Raw genomic sequence first — 25,478 nt, 5'->3', positions numbered from 1 at the left:
CAGAATTCTTCTTTGTGTTAATGATTGATGTGCTTTGAAAGCAGAGGAAAAACATGGTTTTAAAGAGTTCTTCCCTAAACAGCAGAGAATGCAAAATATATAAATTTCGTAGCTTTTAGTACCATTCAAACAACAATGAAGTTGGGTAACATGGTAGTAAAACACCAAGAAGTCATTCTTGAAAACTGAACTTGATGGACTCTCTGTGTCTTCCTTCACATGCAACTATCTTTACCAAGATTTTCCCTCTTTGTCAATTAGTTTAAATTCTCAACTCCATTCTCTACTCTGCCCAAGGTCACTCTTTTTTATTTTTTTGGGATGGAGTCTCACTCTGTTGCCCAGGCTGGAGTGCTGTGGCATGATCTTGGCTCACTGCAACCACTGCCTCCTGGATTCAAGCAATTCTCCTTCTTCAGCCTCCCGAGTAGCTGGCATTACAGGTACGCTTCACTGTACCTGGCTAATTTTAAAAAAAATATTTTTGGCAGAGACAGGGTTTCACCATTTTGGCCAGGCTAGTCTTGAACTCCTGACCTCAAGTGATCTGCCTCCCTTGGCCTCCCAAAGTCCTGGGATTACAGACATGAGCCACCAGGCCCGGCCCCAAGGTCACTCATAGAAAACTGTTGTTAAAGTTTAAATGCTATAAAATCAATTCTAACTGGAACAACTGCTGTAAAAAAATTCCATTTTTAAAAGATATATAGTACGGCCTCTCAAATTTGTGTAACAAGGAAGAGAAACACATATGTAGCATTAAAGCTTAGGTTTAAACATTTTTTAACCCTGGATTTTCTGGATGTTGGAACAAGTTGCACACAAAAAAACTATTGTCTCTTACAGTTTTTTTTTTTTTTTTAAGACTGTTTTGCTCTGTCACCCAGGCTGGAATCATGGCTCACTGCAACCTCGACCTCCTAGGCTCAAGTGATACTCCCACCTCAGCCTTCCAAGTATCTGGGACCATAGAAATGCACCACCATGCCCCACTAATTTTTACAAAATATTTTATGGAGACGCCAGTCTCACCATGTTGCCTAGGCTGGACTGGAACTCCTGGGTTCAAGTGATTTTCCTGCACTGGCCTCCCAGAGTGCTGGGATTACAGGCATAGGCCACTGCGCCCAGCCCCTTATAGGTTTTCACTGTTAAAATAAACTTACATTTTTGTGCCTTTGTTATTAGTCAGGAATCTTCGTGGCAAGGAACAGAAATCAAACTCAAATTAGATTTAGGAAAAGAAGGAGGTAACTGAAAAAGGGAGAGCTCGACTGAGGTGATGAACATGTAGTCTCTCTGCATCCCTCATCTCTGCTTTTCTCAGCCTCACCCTGGTAGGGGTGAGGTCAATGCCTCATAATCACTTCAAGCTTATTTTGTATTCTCAGCAATCCTAGCAAGTGGTTCAGGGGTAAGAAAGATGTTTTCTCCTCATTAATCCAATCAAAGTCTCAGAATTGAGCTTCATGGCTTTAGTTGTACTCGATGCCTTCCTGTTTTAAATTCATTTAGTAACAGGGGACTATGATGCTCTGATTCTGTGTGGACCAGGTCAGCCCCTCTCCTGAAATAAAAGAATGGAGTCAGCACACCTGAACGACATGAACTGAATTCAGATATTGTCATTTCCAAAGGACAGTTGGGGATGCTATACCTGGAAGAAGAGGACTGAGAACTGGGCAGACCTCAAACAACGATGTCTAATACAGACTGCAAAATAAGTATTAGGAAAGTAAATCATGTTTTATTTTTTTTTTTTTAATTTGTAAAACTCCGGGGGAGAACAGGATCTCACTCTGGTCTCACACCCAGGCTGGAGTGCAGTGACACAGTTTTAGCTTGCTGCAGCCATGGTGTCTGGAGCTCAAGTGATCCTGTCTCCTCAGCCTTCCAAAGTGCTGGGATTACAGCCATGAGCCACCGTGCCTGGCCATCATGACTCCTTTTCAAGCTTATTTGTATTAATAAAGCCTATTTTATTCCACCAAGTACAAAACATATTTTGCTTGATTGGTCTTGAAAAGAGGAAGAAAAGGTAAAACATGGAATAAGCTAAGGGTGAAGTTGCTACTCAGAAATACAGCAGAAATTGGTTGAAAATTTGGTTCTGAGATTCATGGCAACCGAAGAGGAAAGCACCTTCAGTTAGGAGAGTCCCAGAGCTAAGATAAAAACGAAGAACTGACTTTGGAAAAGTACAATCTTTTTTTCTTCTTTCTTTTTCAAAGAGGAGGAGAGACAAAGGGAGGAAAGGGAAGAGGAGGAGAAAGAGGGGATGACGTAGTGAGAAGGAAGAAGAGGTGGAGAAGGGAAGGAGAGGGGAGGAGGAGAAAGGAGGAAGAGTGGAGGAGGAATGGATAAGGAGGCAAAGAAGGGAGGAGGGAAGGAGGAGAAAATAGGAGTAGAGAGAAGGTAAGGAGGAGGGGAGGAAGGAGGAGAGAAGAGGAGGTGGACCAGCTATAGGAAGCAAGGGGAAATAAGGAGGAAGAAGAGGAGTAGAAAGGAAGGGAGAAGGAAAAAGAGGAATAAGAAGAGAAGAGGAGGAGGAGGAGCCAGAGAGCGGAGGTAAGGAGAAAGAAGAGGAGAGAGAAGGAGGAGGAATAGGGGCAAGGGGAGATGAGGAGGAGGAAGAGGTGGAAGAGGAGGGGAAGAGAAAGGAGGGAAGGGGAATGAGAGACTAAGGAGCACAATCTTTTTTGGCACTGAAGCCAAGGAGAAAAAAACCACAACCCTCATGCTTAGTGTACCATATTACTCTATGATACAATGGATATCTTAGGTTGAATTTCCTGGAAGTGGAGTCCAAAATAGGGTTCTTTCACAAATAATTAAGTGAGGGAGAGGTCTCAGGAGAAAGATGGAAGGAAATGAGAAAAGCAGGATGAAGCAGAGGAAGAATCCCAGCAAAGATGTGGTTTCAGCTGATGACAACCTGGTTACATGAGGATGGCTCTGAAGTCTGAAGGGGACCATGAAGTCGTCCTATCGTGAGGCAAGAAGGCTGGGCTTTTGTACCTTTATACACCAGAGTAGGGTCTGGTATATCATTTTCCAAACATCTACTGATGACAAGGCTCCTGTGAGTTGAGAGCAGTTTTCTGGAGAAGAGTTACAACTTTGAGCTATTACCAGCCGATGTGCATGGTTGCTGTGGATGGGCAGAAGTGGTGGCTGCATTCGCCTGGTCAAGGGTTGTGGGTAGGGTACCAACAGTGTCTTCTAGAGCGAACAACATCCCATTGATATCCCTGACAAATGTATAGGGAGAATAACTGCTTCTTGAAAGGTCTTTCTAGGCAAGGCAGGAGCATGGAGCAAGCACAACTCACCAAAAGCAATTCTATTAAGTGCCCAGACAATGTCTCAGACGAGACTTATTTTGACTCAGAGAAATAATTTAGAATATCTTAAAAATAGATGGGCTGTTCACACTTTAGATAAGCTTTCTCGAACACTAAATCTTACGTCTAAGCTTTCAATAAGAAATGAGTCACTGAGAGCTTGTCAAGAACTTCAGTTGCACCTATTCCACAATGCAGGCAAGGGTAAATCCATAGGCTTTGGCAGTAAAGCCAAGGGTATTCATTTATTACTTCTATGTCATTTACTTTGTGCCAGGTACTAGTCTAAGTATTTTGTAAATATTAACCCATTTAATCATCATAACTTTGTGGTGGATTTAGCCATTATTCTCATTTTGTAGATGAGGAAATTGAGTCACAGAATTTAAGTAAATAGCTCAAGGCATATAGTTAATAAATGGCTTAGGTCATTTACAAAATAAAGTGAAATACAATTATGACTGTTAAGATGCTTAATTAGGAGTAAAGTTAATTTAATTTTACATTTCTAGTTCAATTTCAAACTGACCCATCAGAACCACATGGAAATGCTAAGAGACTTCTGAGAACACTGAAGCCATAGCCTGCAAGAAGTAGAATCAAATTAGTGGATTAATGCCTTTTGCTCACCTTGGTGATAACAATTTTTGTGATTGAAGTTATAGGAAACTCTCAATTAAGTGAGCAATGGGAGGTCATAGATAAACTCAAATTACAATTAGAACAAATTTATGGAAATCTTTTTTGAGTTACAGAGCCATATGAGAGCTTAATGAAAGCAATGGACCTTCTTTCTAGAAAATGCACATAAAGATTCAAAAATGACTCTTTTCCATATAGTGTCAGGGGATTCATGGACCCTTTGAAGCCTCTGAGACATTTGAGAGTCCTTAAAATTGAAATCTTAGCTTTGTTGGTGACCTCAAGGAGTTCCGAGACAAGACAAGATGTATATGACATTCCCCTTCAGAGAAGCCCCAGGAAACTTGTATATGTCTTTGGTGAACTCTTGATTTATTGAGCTATTGGAGCTTTTGGCACCACATGTGATGTTGGTCCTTGGAACATTCATTTCATTCTCCAGGGGAGTAGTTAATCTCATGATTGCCTATCCTTTCTTACCATACTTAAAAGTCTCCTGTGTCAAGGACAAAGCTTGCTCATCTTTGTAGACTCGATAAGTGTTTATTAGGATACCTCACAGAGTAGGTGATGAGGAATGGAAGTAGGACATTTTGATGCAGACATTTTGAAATGGGGAACATCTGAATATATCAAAATTTGAAAGTGACCCTTTTTATGATTAACACATGAAGCAAATATTACGGGCTTTCACTCACTCATCCAAATTTTCAGGTCTTGCTTCATTCCCTAGGGAGCAAGTATCTGTTATGCACAATTCTTGATAAGTAAAAATACTCTAAAAGTTAAATGCTTGATATCATCAATACACTTGCGTCCAGATCAACAGAAGAACATGTATTTATTTGTGAATTAACTAATTAACTCTAGGCGTGATACTCATTCTATTTATTTAGATGTTCCAATTTCTCTAATTGCCTTCCCAAGCTCGGATTGACTTAGTACCTCACATTTCCCACTCTCCAGGTACAACCTACCAGTACTGGTCAAGACATGGTTAAAAAGCAGCACCAGGTGGTCAATTAAGTTTCAGTTATCATCGAGGAGGTGTTTACAAGCACAAGGTACTGGTACTATTACTATTACAAGAGTTTATTGAAAATGTACTACAGTATGAACCATCATTTTATTTAGCTTTTCCAATAAGCCCATGAGATAGGTCAGTGGATATTTAACTTTATTAGAAACTTTCCATTTTCCAAAGTATTTCAAGTATTTTACACTCCCATCAACAATGTATGAGAATTCCAGCTCCTCCACATTCTTGCCAACCCTTGGCATTATCAATCTTTAACATTTCAGCCTTTCTGGTGAGAGTACTGACTGGTGACCTTAAATGTGCATTTTTCTGTTCATTAAATTTATTGGACATCTTTTCTGATGCTTATTTGCCATTCAGATATATATATATATATATATATATATATATATATATATATATATAGCACCAGTGTGTGGCCTAGATTTTGGCACATTATTTTATTTATTGTTTGTTTTCTTTTTCTTGATTTGTAGGAGTTATTTATATATTCTGGATATGAGCCCATTTTTAGATATTTATATTGCAAATAGTTTTGCCCTGTCTTAGCTCAGGTTGCTATAACAAGGTACCATAGACTGGATTGGGGACTGAGAAGTCTAAGATCAAGGTGAAAGAAGATTCAGCTCCTAGTGCAGGCCTATTTCCTGGCTTATAGACAGCTGCCTTCTCATTGTGTGCTCACATGGCCTTTTCTTTGTGTTTGTACTTGGAGCAATGTATATATATATATATATACATACATATACATATATATAATGATATACATATATCATTATAAAATATCAATATATAGATATAGAAAAATATATAAATACGTTGATATATAAAAATATATATATATAAGAAATATATAAAAGATAGAGAACTCTTATCTCTCTCTCTTTTTTTTAAGAGATAGGATCTCACTCTGTCACCCAGGCTGGAGTGCAGTGGCATGATTGAACTCCTGGGCTCAAGTGATCCTCTGCCTCAAACTTCTGAGTAGCTGGGACTACAGGTGTGTTCCACCATGCCGAGGTAATTGTTTATATTTTCTTAAAGATGTGGTCTTGCTCAGTTGCCCAAGCTAGTCTGAAACTTTTGGCCTCAAGTGATCCTCTGTGTTAGCCTCCCAAGTTACTGAGATTACAAGAGCAAACCACCCTGCCAACTTTTTCTTTTCTTCTAAGGGTACTAATCCCGTTATCAGGACTCGACCCTCATGACGTCATTTAAACTTAATTACTTCTCATAGGCCCCAACTCCAAACCAACCATCACATTAGAGGTTGAGGCTTCAACATAAAAATTTGGAGGAAAGCAAACAGTCTATGAGGCTTGCCATTTCATTTCTTAATGGTGTCATTTGATTAGAGAGTTTTAATTTTGATGAAATCCAATATACATATGTCTTGTCTGAGTTTATCTTTGTCTGCCCCAGAGTTGCATAGACAGTCTCCTATGCTTTGTTTTGGAAACGTTAGAGTTTTACCTTTTAACTTTAGATCTGTGATGCATCTCAATTTAATTTTTGGTACAATGGCAGGTAGGCATCAGAGACTCACTTATTTTTCATATGGATATTCACTTGCTCCAAGTACTCCTTCCTTAACCTATTGCTTTGTATTGACACCTTTGTCAAATATCAAGTGATAGTCTATCTGAACTTTCTTTTCTATTTCATTGATTGGTTGATATCTCTGTACTCCAATAATAAACTGTTGAGTTACTGGAGCTTTAAAGTCAATCTCGAACTGCTCGAGTTTTGTCCTTCTTTAAAATGGCCTTAGGTATTCTAGGTTTTGGCTTTTCATTGCCATACAAATTTTAGAATCAGCTTATCAATTAATACAAAAGAGCCTACCAGTGTTTTGATGTAGATTTTGTTGAGTCCATAAATCAATTTGTAGAAAGTTGGTATCTTTTTTATTTTTTATTTGAAAAATATTTTTGCAGGTGGAGTAGCTTACACATATAATTCTAGCACTTTGTTATTTTGTAGAGGTGGGGTCTTGTTCTGTTGTCCAGGCAGCTCTTGAACTCCTCTCTTCAAGTGATTTTCCTGCCTTGGCCTGCCAAACTGCTGGGATTACAGGCATGAGCTATCACACCTGAGAGTTTGTATCTTAACAATATCAGGGACTAGGCTGCCTCCTTGTGGGGCGGGGAAGCCATAAAAAAAAGGCAGCAGCACAACAGATACTCATAAATAAAGCCCTAACTCCCCAGGACAGAGCACCTGGGGAAAAAAAGGCTGTTTATGACTTCTGCTGCAGCAGACTTAAACGTACCTGCCTAGCAGCTCTGAATGAACAACGGAGCTCACAGCTCACACTTGAGCTCCATAAAAAACAGGCTGTCTCCCCAAGCAGCTCCCTGACCCCCATATATCTAAAAAGTCACCTAACAAAAGACTGATCAGACTGACATTTGGTGGGCATCATTCTGGGACAAAGATAGCAGAAGAAGAAACTGGTAGCAACCCTTACTGTTCTGCAGCTGCTTCAGGCAAGCAGGGCCTGGAGTGGACCTCAGCAGTCCTACAGCAGAGGGGTCAGACTGTTAGAAGGAAAACTAAGAAGCAGAAATAACTTCATCATCAACAAGACATCCACTCAGAGACCCAATCTGAAAATCAGCAACTACATAGACGACAGGTGGATAAATCCACAAAGATGGGAAGAAACCAGTGCAAAAAGGAGGAAAACACCCAAAACAAGAACACCGCTCCTCCTACAAGGGATCACAACTCCTCACCAGCAAGGGAACAAAGCTGGATGGAGAATGAGTGTGATGAAATGACAGAATCAGAATTCAGAAGGTGGGTAATGAGAAACTTCTGTAAGCTAAAAAAAACATGTTCTACCTCAATGCAAAGAAACTAAGAACCTTGAAAAAATATTTGATGAAATGATAACAAGAATGGACAACAAGAATGGAATATGAGTGAATTGATGGAGCTGAAAAACACAACACAAGAACTTCGCAAAGCATGTACAAGTTTCAATAGCTGACTTGACCAAGCAGAAGAAAGGATATCAGAGGTCAAAGATCAACTCAATGAAATAAAATGAGAAACCAAGATTAGAGAAAAAGCACAAAAAGGAATGAACAAAGTCTCCAAGAAATGTGGGACTATGTGAAGAGACCTAATCTACATTTGATAGGTGTACCTGAATGTGACGAAGTGAATGAATACAAGCTGGAAAATACTCTTTGGGATATTATCCAGGAAAACTTCTCCAACTTAGCAAAGCAGGCCAATATTCAAGTCCAGGAAATACAGAGAACACCACAAAGATATTCCTCAAGAAGAGAAACCTGAAGGCACATAATTGTCAGATTCACCAGGGTGGGAATGAAGGAGAAAATGCTTCATTTTCAGAGAGAAAGGTCGGGTTACCCACAAAGGGAAGCCCATCAGACTCACAGCTGATCTCTCAGCAGAAACTCTACAAGCCAGAAGAGAGTGGGGGCCAATATTCAACATCCTTAAAGAAAAGAACTTTCAACCCAGAATTTCATATCCAGCCAAACTAAGCTTCATAAGTGAAGGAAAAATAAAATCTTTTGCGAACAAGCAAGTACTCAGAGATTTTGTCACCACCAGGCCTGCATTACAAGAGCTCCTGAAAGAGGTACTACACATAGAAAGTAACAACTAGTACCAGCCACTTCAAAAACATACCAAATGCTAAAGAGCATTAACAAAATGAAGAATCTGCATCAACTAATGGGCAAAACAGCCAGCTAGAATAAAAATGGCAGTATCAAATTCAAACATAACATTATTAACCCTAAATGTAAATGGGCTAAATGCACCAATCAAAAGACACAGACTGGCAAATTGGATAAAAAACCAAAACCCATCGGTGTGCTGTATCCAGGAAACCCATCTCACATGCAAGGATACAAAAAGGCTCAAAATAAAGGGACAGAGGAAGACTAACCAAGCAAATGGAGAGCAAAAAAAAAAAAAAAAGCGGGAGTTGCAATTCTCATCTCTGATAAAATAGACTTTAAAGCAACAAAGATCAAAAGAGACAAAGAAGGACATTACATAATGGTAATAGGATTGATACAATAAGAAGAGCTAATGATCCTAAATATATATGGACCCAATACAGGAGCACCCAGATATAAGGCAAATTCTTAATAACTTCTAAGAGACTTAGACTCCCACGCAATAATAGTGGGAGACTTTAACACTCCACTGTCAATTCTCAACAGATTAACCAGATAGAAAATAAACAAGGATATCCAGGACTTGAACTCAGACCTGGAACAAGCAAACCTGATAGACATTTACAGAACTCTCCAGCCCAAATCCACAGGATATACATTATTCTTAGCACCACATCACACCTACTCTAAAATTGACCGCATAATTGGAAGTAAATCACTCCTCGGCAAATGCAAAAGAATGGAAATTATAACAAACAGTCTCTCAGACCACAGCACAATCAAGATAGAACTCAGAATTCAGAAACTAACTCAGAACCACACAGCTTCATGGAAACTGAACAACTGGCTCTTGAATGTTGACTGGATAAACAATGAAATGATGGCAAAAATAAAGAAGTTCTTTGAAACCAACGAGAATGAAGACACAACATGCTAGAATCTCTGGGACACATTTAAAGCAGTCTCTAGAGGAAAATATATAGCAATAATTACCAACATGAGAAGAAAGGAGAGATCCAAAATTGACACCCTATCATCAAAATTGAAAGAGCTAGAGGAGCAAGATAAAAAAAACTCAACACCTAGCAGAAGACAAGAAATAACTAAGATCAGGGCAGAACTGAAGGAGATAGAGACACAAAAAACCCTTCAAAAAATTAATAAACTCAGGAGCTGGTTTTTTGAAAAGATCAACAAAATAGACAGACCACTAGCCAGATTAATAAAAAAGAAAAGAGAGAACAACCAAATAGGTGCAATAAAAAATGATAAAGGGGAAATCACCACAGATTCCAAAGAAATTCAAACCATCATCAGAGAATATTACAAACAATTTTATGCACATAAACTAGTAAACCTGTAAGAAATGGATAAATTCCTGGACACTTGCATCCTCCTAAGTCTAAACCAGGAAGAAGTCTAAACCATGAATAGACCAATAGCAAGATCTGAAATTGAGGCAGCAATTAGAAGCCTACCACACAAAAAAAGCCCAGGTCCAGATGGGTTCACAGCCGAATTCTGTTGTGTGTTCACAGACACACAAAGAGGAACTGTTACCATTCCTTCTGAAACTATTCCAAATATTCCAAAAAGAGGGAATCCTTCCCAAATCATTTTATGAGACCAACATCATCCTGATACCAAAACCCGGCAGATACTCAATAAGAAAAGAAAACTTCAGGCCAATATCCATGATGAACATAGATGCAAAAATCTTCAATAAAATATTGGCAAGCCGATTGCAACAGCACATCAAAAAGCTTATCCATCATGATCAAGTAGGATTCATCCAGGGGATGCAAGGCTGGTTCAACATATGCAAGTCTATAAATGTAATTTACCACTTAAACAGAACCAAAAACAAAAATCACATGATTATCTCAATTGACACAGAGAAGGCCTTTGAAAAAATTCAGCAGCGCTTTATGCTAAAACCCCTCAATAAACTCGGTATTGACAGAACGTATCTCAAAATAATAAAAGCTATTTACGACAAACCAACAACCAATATCATACTGAATGGGAAAAAACTGGAAGCATTCCCTTTGAAATCTGGCACTAGACAAGGATGCCCTCTCTCACCACTTCTATTCAATATAGTACTGGAAGTTCTAGCCAGAGCAATCAGGCAAGAAAAAGAAATAAAGGGTATTCAAATAGGAAAGGAGGAAGCCAAATTGTCTCTATTTGCAGACAACATAATAGTATATCTAGAAGACCCCATCGTCTCAGCCCAAAATCTCCTGAAACTGATAAGCAACTTCAGCAAAGTCTTAGGATACAAAATCGATGTGCAAAAATCACAAGCATTCCTATACACCAATAACAGACTTAAGGAGAGCCAAATCAAGAACAAGCTGTCATTCACAATTGCTACAAAGAGAATAAAATACCTAGGAATACAACTAACAAGGAATGTAAAGGACCTCTTGAAGGAGAACTACAAACCACTGCTCAACGAAATAAGAGAGGACACAAATAGATGGAGAAACATTCCATGTTCATGGTTAGGAAGAATCAATATCGTGAAAATGGCCGTACTGCCCAAAGTAATTTACAGATTCAACGCTATCCCCATCAAGCTACCAATGACCTTCTTCACAGAACTGGGAAAAACCACCTTCAACTTCATATGGAACCAAAAGTGAGCCCGCATGGCCAAGTCAATTCTATGTAAAAAGAATACAGCGGGAGGCATCACACTACCGGACTTCAAACTATACTACAAGGCTACAGTAATCAAAACAGCATTGTACTGGTGCCAAAACAGAGATATAGACCAATGGTACAGAACAGAGGCAAAAAGGATTCCCTGTTTAATAAATGGTGTTGGGAAAACTGGCTAGTTATGTGCAGAAAGCAGAAACTGGCCCCTTCCTGACACCGTTCACTAAAATTAACTCCAGATGTATTAAAGACTTAAACATAAGACCTAACACCCTAAAAACCCTAGAAGAAAATCTAGGTAAAACCATTCAGGACATAGGAGTAGGCAAGGACTTCATGACCAAAACACCAAAAGCATTGGCAACAAAAGCCAAAATAGACAAATGGGACCTAATCAAACTCCACAGCTTCTGCACGGCAAAAGAAACAGTCTAGAGCGAATCGGCAACCAACAGAATGGAAAAAAATTTTTGCAGTGTACCCATCTGACAAAGGGCTGATATCCAGAATTTACAAAGAATTAAAACAGATTTACAAGAAAAAAACAAACAAGCCCATTCAAAAGCGGGCAAAGGATATGAACAGACACTTTACAAAAGAAGACATACATGAGGCCAACAAACATATGAAAAAATGCCCATCATCACTGGTCATTAGAGAAATGCAAATCAAAATTACATTGAGATACCATCTCACGCCAGTTAGAATGGTGATCATTAAAAAATCTGGAGACAACAGATGCTGGAGAGGATGTGGAGAAATAGGAACACTTTTACCCTGCTGGTGGGAGTGTAAATTAGTTCAACCATTGTGGAAGACAGTGTGGCGATTCCTCAAGGCCTTAGAGATAGAAATTCCATTTGACCCAGCAATCCCATTACTGGGTATATATCCAAAGGACTATAAATTGTTCTACTATAAGGACACATACACACGAATGTTCATTGCAGCACTGTTTACAATAGCAAAGACCTGGAATCAGCCTAAATGCCCATCAATGATAGACTGGACTGGGAAAATGTGGCACATATACACCATGAAATATTTTGCAGCAATCAAAAATGGTGAGTTTGTGTCCTTTGTAGTGACATGGATGAACCTGGAGAACATTATTCTCAGCAAACTGACACAAGAACAGAAAATGAAATATCGCATGTTCTCACTCATAGGCGGGTGTTGAACAATGAGAACAGATGGACATAGGGAGGGGAGCACTACACACTGGGGTCTGTTGGGGGGAATAGGGGAGGGACAGCAGGGGGTGAGGAGTTGGGGAGAGATAGCATGGGGAGAAATGCCAGATATTGGTGAAGGGGAGGAAGGCAGCAAGTCACACTGTCACGTGTATACCTATGCAACTATCTTGCATGTTCTTCACATGTACCCCAAAACCTAACATGCAATAAAAAAAATTAAAAGAAAGAAAACCCACAATATCAGGGTTTCCCATCCATGAATATGGTATATCTCTTGGCAATGTTTTCAATGTAGACAATTTTGCATATTGTTAAAAAAATTATTTGTAAGAATTTTATACTTTATGCTCTTAAATATATTTCTACATAATTTTCAAATTATTGTGAGAAATATATAGAAATGTAATAGATTTTAAAAAAATAAATAGAGCCAGGATCTCACTATGTTTCCCAGGCTTTTTTCAAACTCCTGGGCTCAAACCTGTCTCAGCCTCCTAAAGTGCTGGAGTTACAGGTGTGAGCTACTGCACCAGACCAAAATGCAGTAGATTTAAAAATATTGGCCCCATATCCTGTGACTTTGCTAAATTGTCTTATTAGTTTCAGTAGATTAGTTTTGATTATTTTGGGCTGTCTATGTACACAATAATGTTATATACAAATAAAGACCATTTTACTTGTATTTTGGATATGTGTACACATTTAAATTATTTCATGCCTAGAATGTGCCAGTTGTTACTGGGAGCTGGGTCTATGGTGGTGAATAAAACAGTCTTTGAAATGTCTTCCTTAATCTCATCACGTATGCCTCATTCCATAGTGAGTTTTTTAAAAAATAAGTTAAATGTTGTTCTTTCTTTATAAAATCCCAAGTTGTTTATTTGCTGTCTTCCTCGCTAATGAACTAGTTGAGGGTAGCTGTTCTGTATTTTTCGCCTTTGTAATCAGAGCCTAGCATAATGCATTACTCTTGGTAGGTTCTTAAGAAATGTTTATTGATCTGACTCAGCCTCCATTGGTATGATTTAGGAGAGTCCATTTCTTGGCCAAACCTGACATTACAGTAAGCAAATGTAAATCTTGTTTCCTGTGAATAGTTGTTCTTAGGGAGCAGGTGTACTTATGAAATAGGTGGTATTCTGTTGTAGGAGCCACCTAAGGCACCAGCACTGCTGGGTGCTACTACTGCAGGAAAAGTCATTTATTTCATGGTCTATGAACATTCAATGCACAACTTTTTGACTGTGTTCTGAGAAGCACCTGTCTGAACAGCAATCATATCAGTACTATTTCTTGACCAAGACAAATCAGCTCAACTGGCTGCCTTCCATTATTAGGCAGTGCTCTTTGTCATTGACCACCGTTTTGCTTCCTATGCTACTAGTCAAAACTGTATTCCTTTCAAGCTTTCTGTCCTTCTTTATCAACATAGTACCTTGGGTGTAGTGAAGAATTACCTTTACCCAAAGAGAGGTCTGGTCTTTACCCTTAACTACTTGGCTGTGATCTCTAGGCCTTCGGAATATTTTGCCTGATGGGAGTGTCTTTGTTTGCCTGGGGGCTTTGGCCACCAGACAGTCTAACAATGTGATTTATGATGGGGGCTTTGGGCTACGATGTATGTTTTGTCTTCACCAGGGACTGGAGACTAAAGGCAATAGCTTGACTTCTGGAAAGGGCTGGACTAAAGGTCAGAAATAGTGGGAATTCATTTCTATTAAGCTGCATGTTATCAATACTATAGGAGAGAGAGAAAGAGAGTTGTCAGGAGTTGAGGCTGACTATAAAGTCACCCTCCTTGCTTCTGATACCAAGCACAGGGAAGGGCTACGATGTATGTTTTGTCTTCACCAGGGACTGGAGACTAAAGGCAATAGCTTGACTTCTGGAAAGGGCTGGACTAAAGGTCAGCCACATGGGCAGTATGAAGGAACCCCAGTAAAACTCTAGACACCATGGCTGGGCTTTGGGCTACGATGTATGTTTTGTCTTCACCAGGGACTGGAGACTAAAGGCAATAGCTTGACTTCTGGAAAGGGCTGGACTAAAGGTCAGCCACATGGGCAGTATGAAGGAACCCCAGTAAAACTCTAGACACCATGGCTGGGTGAACTTCTCTGGATGGTGGTACTCTGCATATTGTCACACATCAACTCTGGGAAAAGGTCATACTGTTCATGCTTCCACGGGGGAAGAAAGCTGGAAACTCAGTGTCTGGACCCTCCCCATTGATCTCTTTCCTCGGCTGATTTTATCATGTATCCTTTCATTGCGATAAACTGTAGCCCTGCGTATAACAGCTTTCAGCGGGCTCTGTGAGTCCTTTTAGTGAGTTATCAAAAGCAGTTTGGGGATCCTCCCCTTCCCTGTGCTTGGTATCAGAAGCAAGGAGGGTGACTTTATAGTCAGCCTCAACTCCTGACAACTCTCTTTCTCTCTCTCCTATAGTATTGATAACATGCAGCTTAATAGAAATGAATTCCCACTATTTCTGCCATCACATCTATAAACGTTCCTTTGTCTTTTTCCACAGGAATCTGTCTCCCTCAAGCCTCAGAATTGCCTTTTCTTTAGTTCACAGCTACTCCATCTGTCTGAGCTCTTAATCCCACACCCTCTCTCCTTTCTGTGACCTTGCTCCTCCAGGATTTCTTCTCTTCTCTCGCTCCTTTTTTTGAGATGGAGTCTTACTCTGTCACCAGGCTGGAGTGCAGTGATGCAATCTCAGCTCACTGCAACCTCCACCTCCTGGTTCAAGTGATTCTCCTGCCTCAGCTTCCCAAGTAGTTGGGACTACAGGTGTGTGCCACCATGACCAGCTAATTTTCATTTTGTTAGTAGAGACAGCTTCACTACGTTGGCCAGGATGGTCTCAATCTCTTTGTGCTAACCTACCCTGTGTTAGCCAGACAGACTTCATTTTGCTGAGAGTCAGACAGACTCAATCTTAACCTCCACCTCACCCCTCCCACCATTTCTCCCTTAAGTGCATACCTGGGTAATGCACTGTGCTGGGTCATGCTGTGCTTAGAACTATAGAGGCATGTAACCATTGTAACCATATACTGCTTGGCAAGCCCACTTGCTATTGCAAATACCCCCTTGACTGATTATATGGCAAGTGCCGAATACCCTCCTTGGTAACCAGCAATCATGGGAACCGCTTGTGTATACTCTCCTTAGTAATCAACAATCATGGGAACCTCCTGCCTTCTAGTTACCAGCCTCCTTATCTAACTTGCTTGTTCTGCTTCTGTAAATACTGCTTCAGCTAGGCTCCCCCTCCCCTCTCTTAGGCAAGATACAAAAAGGAATCAAATCCCTTCTTCGGGGCTGAGAGATTTTTGAGTGTAAGGTGAGTCTCGGTCGTCGGCAGTAAAGGACTCCTGATTCAACCTCAGTGTGTGGTGCTTTCCTTACAACTTGCTCGGTTACAACATCTTGACCTTGTGATCTGCTCTCCTTGGCCTCCAAAAGCACTGGGATTACAGGCATGAGCCATTGTGCCCAGCCTGTTTTTTTTTTTTTTTTTAATATGGAATGTGGCCAGCCATAGTGGCTCATTCCTATAATCCAAGTACTTTGGGAGGCTAAAGTAAGAGGATCACTTGAACCAAGGAGTTTGAGACCAGCCTGGGTGTAAATATTTAAAAACTAGCTGGGCGTGGTGGTGTATGCCTGTAGTCCCAGTTACTTGGGAGGCTGAGGTGGGAGGATTGCTTGAGTCTGGGAGGTGGAGGCTGCAGTGAGCTGTGATCACACCATTGCACTCCAGCCTGGGTGTCAGAGTGAGACCCCATTTCAATATTTTAAACAATAAATTAAAACAAAATTGGAACACTTCAAGAATTTGTGTGTTTTCCTTGTGCCAATCTTCTCCATATTGTTCCTTTTTTTTTTTTTAAGTATATGTGCTCTCAAAGCAAGCACTCACTCTTCTATTTTTAACCATCAAAGAAATATACTCTGGTCTTTCACCCACTGAAGAAATATACTCAAGTCCACTCTTTTTTTAAAAAAAAAAAGGCTGGGTGTAGTGACTCACACCTGTAATCTCAACACTTTGGGAGGCCAAGGAGGGTGGATCACTTGAGGTCAGGAGTTCGAGACCAACCTGGCCAACATCGCAAAACCCCATCTCTACTAAAAATACAAAAGTTAGCTGGGCATGGTGGCACACACCTGTAATCCCAGTTTTTTGGGAGGCTGAGGTGGGAGAGGATCCCTTGAGCCTTGGAGATTGAGGCTGCAGTGAGTTGGGATCACGCCACTGCACTCTAGCCTAGGTGACAGAGCAAGACTATGTCTCAAAAAAAAAAAAAAGAGAGGGAGAGAAACAAAACAAACTGTGGGTGAAAAGAGCCAAACTAAATATTTAAAGAGATTTATTCTTAGCCACATATGAGAAACCATGGCCCAAGGCACAGTTGCAAGATGTCCTGAGAACTTGTGACCAAGATGGTTATAACCTGATTTTCTATGTTTTAAAGAGACATAAAACATCAATTTAAACATGTGAGGTATACATTGGTTCGGTTCAGAAAAGTGGGACATCTTGATGTGGGGACAGGTGGGTTATAGGGCATAGTTGGATTCAAAGACTTTCTGATTGTCAATTGGTTGAAACAGTTAAGCTATTATCTAAAGACCCAGAATCAATAGAAAGGAATGCCTGGGTTAAAATAAGAGGTTGTGGAGACCAGGGTTCTTATTACACAGGTGAAGTCTCATGGGTGGCTGCCCTTAGAGACAGTAGATGGCAAGTGTTTCTTACTTAGACCTTTATTTTGATTTTCTTTTTTGAGACAGAGTCTCACTCTGTCGCCTAAGTGGGAGTGCAATGGCACAATCTCGGCTCACTGTAGTCTCCACCTCCCGGGTTTAAGCAATTCTCCTCATGCCTCAGCCTCCCCAGTAGCTGGAAATACAGGTCTGCACCAACACACCCAGCCATTTTTGTATTTTTAGGAGAGACTGTATTTCATTATGTTGGCCAGGCTGGTTTCAAACTCCTGGTCTCAAGCGATTCACCTGCCTTGATATCCCAAAGTGCTGGGATTACAGGTGTGAGCCACTGAGCCAGGCCCCTATTTAGACCTTTAAAAGGGGCTAGACTCTCAGTTAATCCCTTTGAGATTGGGAGGTCTAAAAAGGGAAGATCTAGTTATGTTAATAGAGATTATAGATAAAAATTTTTCCCCACAAAAGATGGCTTTGCAAGATCATTTCAAAGTATGTCAGAGAAACACACTTTAGGGTAAAATATTTTGATTTCCTTCTTTATCTGTCATGGAATGTTATACTAGAATCAGTTTGGAATCTGGTGTCTTATTGCTACAGTGATTCTCTTTTGTCATTCTTGAGATCTCTGGGTTTTTTTTGTTTTTTTTTTGAGATGGAGTTTCACTCTTGTTACCCAGGCTGGAGTGCAATGGTGCGATCTCAGCTCACTGCAACCTCCACCTCTTGGGTTCAAGCAATTCTCCTGTCTCAGCCTCCTGAGTAGCTGGGACTACAGGCACATGCCACCATGCCCAGCTAATTTTCATATTTTTAGTAGAGACAGGGTTTTACCATGTTGACCAGGATGGTCTCGATCTCCTGACCTCATGATCCACCAGCCTCAGCCTCCCAAAGTGCTGGGATTATAGGCTGAGCCACCGCGCCCGGCCGAGATCTCTGTTTTAATGTTAGCTATGGTCAGTTGTGCCTGAACTCCAGAAGGGAGAGGGTGTAATAAGCACGTCTGACTCTCTCTTTTCCATCATGGCCTGAATTAGTTTTTCAGGTTTGTTTAGAATCCCGTTTGCTGAGAGGGGATCCATTCAGTTGGTCGGGGGGCTCAGAATTTTATTTTTGGCTTATAAAACAAACCAACAATGGCCTAACCTAAACCCTAGAGTACCTCATAATTATTTACCCTTCTTTGATTATGTACCTGATTTTGTCCTTTTCTCATTTGTCCTTTACACTTCAGCTAGTTGTGATTAGACTTGCGCTCACTGTTCCACTCTAAATGCTCTGGCAGAGATCATGAATAACAATGATGTCCTATGTGATCGACTCCTAGCCCACACTCCATGCTCACTCCTGCTGCTCTCCTTTTGCTCAGCTGCTCTCTAGCCTCCATGTCCTACCTACAGCCTGCCAAGCACACTGTGGACTCAGACAGCTCTTCCTTTGGCCTGACATGTTCTTCTCACTGATTTTGTTTTTTTTAGATAGGTCTCCCTCTGCACTCCCAGGCTGGAGTTCAGTGGTGCCACCTCAGCTTACTGCAGCCTCGACCTCCTGAGATCTAAGTGATTCTCTCACCTCAGCCTCCTAAGTAGCTGTAACTACAGGCATGCACTACCCCCGGCCCTGGCTAATTTTTTTAATTGTTAGTAGAGGCGAGGTCTCCCTATCTTGCCTGGGCTGGTCTCTTAACTCCTGAGCTCAAGGGATTCTCCTGCACTGGCCTCCCAAAGTGCTGGATTATAGGCCTGAGCCACGGCGCCCAGCCCTTCTCACTGCCTCTTACATGATTCACTCTCTTACTGCAGGTCTTCACTCAAATGAGAAAGAGACTTTCTATGACCATCCTACTGTGTAAAATAGCCACCACTCTCCCAAGTCATTCTCCGATCCATACCCCACTTCATTATTGTTCAAAGAAATCCCCCAGTCCAATGTTTTATTGTTATAATTGAACACATTTTTATTTAGTGTCACTACAAGTCAGGTATAATGTTGGACGCTGAGAGTTCAGTGATCACCAAAACAGAAGCATTCCTTGTCCTTGCAGCACTTATAGTCCAGTAGGGGGTTCAGGCAAGCCCTGAGAAAACAGCATGTTAAGGTCTACGTTATGGGAAATAAGGGAGCTATGGCAGAATTCTCGGGGGGCGTCCCAGCCCCCCTCCATAGCATGTGACAATATTAAGCAGCACGTGGTTCTTTCTCCTGGGACTCCTATTTTTCTGACCATGTCTTCCCATTTCCTTTGCTTACAACTTTTCTTTTGGGTACCTATTAAACCCTGGTGTTTTCTGGCATCTGAGCTCAGAATTCTTCTCTCTCCTCTTTCTACACTCTCTCTAGTAGGTCTCCTTCACTTTGGCCACTGTAATTTCCACCCATACACAATGATTCTGCATCTTCATCTCTCACTTAGGCCACACCCCTGAGCTGTAGACATGTGTCATCAGCTTCCTTCTGGACGTTCTTGCATGACTCAGATGGAACTTCACACATGTTTTCCTCAGAACAGCTCTGCCTTCTGTGTTTCTGACATTGGTGAATAATTAGTGTCACCATCTACCTAGGCACAGATGCCAGAGACCTGGCTGTCGGCCTCCATTTCTGCCTCTCTTTACTGCCTCATCCAGTCACCAGGCTCAAAAGCCTACAGTGTTATGGTCACGTGCCGTTTTCTCCACCCCTGGCAGCTGTGGTGCAGGTGTATGACACATATTTGGTCAATCAGTGGCTCCCTTTTGGATTTTAAATTTAGTTTCCATGGCCTTCTTCTACCCATGACCTTTCAGTTTTGTTTCCCAAGAATGTTTTTTAAAATAATATTAGTCAGGGCCGGGCGCGGTGGCTCACACCTGTAATCCCAGCACTTTGGGAGGCCGAGGCGGGTGGATCACGAGGTCAAGAGATCGAGACCACACACGGTGGTGCGTGCCTGTAATTCCAGCTACTCAGGAGGCTGAAGCAGGAGAATTGCCTGAACCCAGGAGGCGGAGGTTGCAGTGAGCCGAGATCGCGCCATTGCACTCCAGCGTGGGTAACCAGCGAAACTCTGTCTCAAAAAAAAAAAAAAAAAAAAAAAAAAAAAAAATATATATATATATATATATTAGTCAGGCCAGGCATAGTGGCTCATGCCAATCATCCCAGCACTTGGGGAGGCAGAAGCCAGGGGATCACTTGAGGCCAGAAATTTGAGACCAGCCTGGGCAACATAGCGCGATCCCATCTCTACAAGTTGAAAAATAAAATAATTAGTCATGTGTGGTGGTGCACACTTGTAATTCCAGCCACTTGGAAAGCTGAGGCAGGAGAATTGCTTAACCCCACCCCAGGAGTTTGAGGCTATAGTGAGCTGTGATTGTACCACTGTGTGTTAGCCTGGGCAACAGAGTGAGAACTTGTCTCTAAAAAAAAAAAAAGAAAAGTTAGATTATGTCAGTCCTGCTCAACATCATTTAATAACTTTCCATCATATTTAGTATCAAGTTCAAAGTCATGATTGTTGCCTGGAACAATAATGTCCTATGTGATCGACTCCTAGCCCACACTCCATGCTCACTCCTGCTGCTCTCCTTTTGCTCAGCTACTCTCTAGCCTCCATGTCCTACCTACAGCCTGCCAAGCACACTGTGGACTCAGACAGCTCTTCCTTTGACCTGACATATTCTTCTCACTGATTTTGTTTTTTTTGAGATAGGTCTCCCTCTGCACTCCCAGGCTGGAGTTCAGTGGTGCCACCTCAGCTTACTGCAGCCTCGACCTCCTGAGATCTAAGTGATTCTCTCACCTCAGCCTCCTAAGTAGCTGTAACTACAGGCATGCACTACCCCCGGCCCTGGCTAATTTTTTTTAATTATTAGTAGAGGCGAGGTCTCCCTATGTTGCCTGGGCTGGTCTCTTAACTCCTGAGCTCAAGGGATTCTCCTGCACTGGCCTCCCAAAGTGCTGGATTATAGGCCTGAGCCACGGCGCCCAGCCCTTCTCACTGCCTCTTACATGATTCACTCTCTTACTGCAGGTCTTCACTCAAATGAGAAAGAGACTTTCTATGACCATCCTACTGTGTAAAATAGCCACCACTCTCCCAAGTCATTCTCCGATCCATACCCCACTTCATTATTGTTCAAAGAACTCCCCCAGTCCAATGTTATATTGTTTACTTATTTGCTTACTGGTCTATATTTTACCTCTCCGACTAGAATGTAAACTGCACAATGGCCATGGGACATGCCAAGCAGCACCTTCTTGTAATCTAATGATCACAGTCATGCAACACATTGATGCCCCCTTGAGGGGAAGATGCTGTATGGCCTTCCACTGAGAACCAGTGGTGGAAGTGAACTACTGGACACATAGGAAATTGTGGGTTTTTTTTTTTTTTTTTTTGTAGAGACAGGGTCCTGCTATGTTGCTGAGGCTGGTCTCTAACTCCTAGGCTAAAGAGATCCTCTTGCCTCAGACTCTCAAAATGTTAGGATTACAGGCATGAGCCACCATGCCTGGCCCCATTTTTATTGACTCTATTTCCATCATAGCCTGCAAGATGCTTTGTTTTGATTATTTTCACTTCTGTCTCCTTCAGCTAACCTATGAGCATCCTGAGTGGGGGTCAAGATTAGTCTGAGTGGAGTGAAGATGCAGAGGGTGAGTGGAGGCCACATTTCCAGATGGATCTTTGTTGCCTACAGAACGGGGAAATTCCCAGGTGTAGAAGAGACACGGGAAGGCAGCGCAGCTGTTTCGGCTAGTGCGGCCATTTCAGCTGGTGCTGCAGCGCAGCGGCACTCCGCACAAAGCACAAAACACACTGGTCTGGGTGCCCGTTTAACCAGCAATCTGAGATTTGGGAGGGCAGATTAGCATATCCATCTGATTAAACGGGACTTGGACAGTGAGCCAGACCAGGAGATTCCCGGGAAGTGACCTTTGAGCCGGCAGAGTGGGTTGCTGCATGGGAAATCACACAGATCCCAGTGCCTTATCAGCAGGCAACTGACACTGGGAGATAGTCAACCATTCAACTTGAAAAGGGAAATAAAGGACTCTGAGGCAGGGAGCCAGGTGATCAGGCTCGGCAGGTCCCACCCTACAGGGACAAACAAAACGATGATTCGAAATGCTCGGGGTTGAGAGTTTCACTGCGGGCACGGCTGAACCCAGGATGGTGCAGCTCGGTGGGGGAGGGGTGTCCACCATTACTGAGGCATTCGCCCCTACTGAGGTACACTCCCATTGCTGATGCAGCCTGCTGTTGCCGAGGCAACCTGCCATAACAGAGAGACTCCGCCAACAGGGCGAAGCCCATGGCAGCAGGGCAGAGCCCACAGCAACATGGTGGACCCCACGGCAGCAGGGCAGAGGCTTGACAGGCAAATAGTGACTAGATTGCCTCCTAGCTGGACAGGACAGTGCAACAGATACTCATAAAGAAAGCCCTAACTCCCTGAGACAGAGCATCTGAGGAAAAAAAAAGTTTTATGAGTTCTGCTGCAGCAGACTTAAACGCACCTGCCTAACAGCCCTGAATGATCAACGGAGCTCACAGCTCAGCAGTTGAGCTCCTGTAAAGTACAGACCGCCTCCTCAAGCAGCTCCCTGACCCCTGTATATCCAAAGAGTCACCTCAAAAAGGACTGATCAGACTGACATTTGCGAGCACCACTCTGGGACAAAGATAGCAGAAGAAGAAACTGGTAGCATCCCTCACTGTTTGGCAGCTGCTACAGGTATACCCCAGACACGCAGGACCTGGAGCGGACCTCAGCAGCCATACAGCAGAGGGGCTAGATTGTTAGAAGGAAAACTAAGTAACAGAAATACTTCATCATCAACAATCTGGCCTCCACTCAGAGACCCAATAGAAGAGTCAGCAACTACTCAGACGATGGGTGGATAAACCCACAAAGATGGGAAGAAACCAGCGCAAAAAGGAGGAAAACACCCGAAACCAAAACACCTCCCCTCCTACAAAGGACCAAAACTCCTCACCAGCAAGGGAACAAAGCAGGATGGAGAATGAGTGTGATGAAATGACGGAATCAGACTTCAGAAGGTGGGTAATGAGAAACTTCTGTGAGCTAAAAGAACATGTTCTAAATCAATGCAAAGAAACTAAGAACCTTGAAAAAAGATTTGAAAAAAGATTCAAGGAAATGATAACAAGAATGGACAACTTAGAGAGGAATATGAATGAACTGAAGGAGCTGAAAAACACAACATGAGAACTTCATGAAGCATGCCCAAGTTTCAACAGCTGAACTGACCAAGCAGAAGAAAGAATATCAGGAGTCAAAGATCAACTCAATGAAATAAAATGAGAAACCAAGATTAGAGAAAAAAGCACAAAAAGGAATAAACAAAGTCTCCAAGAAATGTGGGACAATGTGAAGAGACCTAACCTACGTTTGATAGGTGTACCAGAATGTGACAACGAGAATGAATCCAAGTTGGAAAATACTCTTCAGGATATTATCCAGTAAAATTTCCCTAACCTAGCAAGGCAGGCCAATATTCAAGTCCAGGAAATACAGAGAACACCACAAAGATATTCCACAAGAAGAGCAACCCCAAGGCACATAATTGTCAGATTCACCAGATTTGAAATGAAAGAGAAAATACTAAGGGCAGCCAGAGAGAAAGGTCGGGTCACCCACAAAGGGAAGCCCATCAGACTCACAGCAGATCTTTCTCAGAAACACTACAAGCCAGAAGAGAGTGGGGGCCAATATTCAACATCCTTAAAGAAAAGAACTTTCAACCCAGAATTTCATATCAAGCCAAACTGAGCTTCATAAGTGAAGAAAAAATAAAATCCTTTGCAAACAAGCACGTACTCAGAGATTTTGTCACCACCAGGCCTGCTTTACAAGAGCTCCTGAAAGAGGCACTACACATAGAAAGGAACAACCAGTACCAGCCATTCCAAAAACATACCAAATGCTAAAGAGCATCAACAAAATGAAGAATCTGCATCAACTAATGGGCCTAACAGCCAACTAGCATCAAAATGGCAGTATCAAATTCACACATAACAATATTAACCCTAAACATAAATGGGCTAAATGCACCAATCAAAAGACACAGACTGGCAAATTGGATAAAAATCCAAAACCCATCAGTGTGCTGTATCCAGGAAACCCATCTCAAATGCAAGGACACTTAAAGGCTCAAAATAAAGGGATGGAGGAAGATTTACAAAGCAAATGGAGAGCAAAAAAAGGCAGGAGTTGCAATTCTCATCTCTGATAAAATAGACTTTAAAGCAACAAAGATCAAAAGAGTCAAAGAAGGTCATTACATAATGGTAAAAGGATCGATACGACAAGAAGAGCTAATGATCCTAAATATATATAGACCCAATACAGGAGCAGCCAGATATATAAGGCAAGTTCTTAATGACTTACAAAGACACTTAGACTCCCACACAATAATAGTGGGAGACTTTAATACTCCATCGTCAATATTAGACAGATCAACCAGACAGAAAATTAGCAAGGACATCCAGGGCTTGAAATCAGACCTGGAACAAGCAAACCTGATAAACATTTACAGAACTCTCCACCCCAAATCCACAGAATATACATTCTTCTCAGCACCACATCACACCTACTCTAAAATTGACCACATAATTGGAAGTAAATCACTCCTTGGCAAATGCAAAAAAACGGAAATCATAACAAACAGTCTCTCAGACCACAGCACAATCAAGTTAGAACTCAGAATTCAGAAACTAACTGAGAACCGCACAGCTTCATGGAAACTGAACAACTGGCTCTTGAATGTTGACTGGATAAACAATGAAATGATGGCAAAAAATAAAGAAGTTCTTGGAAACCAATGAGAACGAAGACACAACATGCCAGAATCTCTGGGACACATTTAAAGCAGTCTCTAGAGGAAAATATATAGCAATAAGTACCCACATGAGAAGAAAGGAGAGATCCAAAATTGACACCCTATCATCAAAATTGAAAGAGCTAGAGGAGCAAGATCAAAAAAACTCAAAATCTAGCAGAAGACAAGAAATAACTAAGATCAGAGCAGAATTGAAGGAGATAGAGACACGAAAAACCCTTCAAAAAATCAATAAATCCAGGAGATGTTTTTTTGAAAAGATAGCCAGACTGATAAAAAAGAAAAGAGAGAACAACCAAATAGATGCAATAAAAAACGATAAAGGGAA

At 41.5% G+C, this 25,478-nt stretch overlaps 1 long non-coding RNA gene across 5 annotated transcripts in view; it reads left to right on the top strand.

Annotated features, from left to right (window-relative positions):
- The window catches only part of LOC128929867 (uncharacterized), a 63,899-nt gene extending 38,682 nt beyond the window's left edge, over positions 1-25,217 (top strand). For all 5 annotated transcript variants that reach the window (XR_013527851.1, XR_008477079.2, XR_013527849.1 and 2 more), the window contains 3 exons: positions 4,953-5,050; positions 5,921-6,045; positions 21,879-25,217. This is a non-coding gene — a long non-coding RNA (uncharacterized LOC128929867). The remainder of the gene's footprint in view (positions 1-4,952; positions 5,051-5,920; positions 6,046-21,878) is intronic.
- Positions 25,218-25,478: the final 261 nt, after the last annotated feature.

Source organism: Callithrix jacchus, chromosome 16 (genome assembly GCF_049354715.1).
Source record: "Callithrix jacchus isolate 240 chromosome 16, calJac240_pri, whole genome shotgun sequence".
Lineage (NCBI taxonomy): Eukaryota > Metazoa > Chordata > Mammalia > Primates > Cebidae > Callithrix > Callithrix jacchus.
Note: the sequence above shows the minus strand (reverse complement) of the source record. Positions and strands in the feature narration are given on the sequence as shown.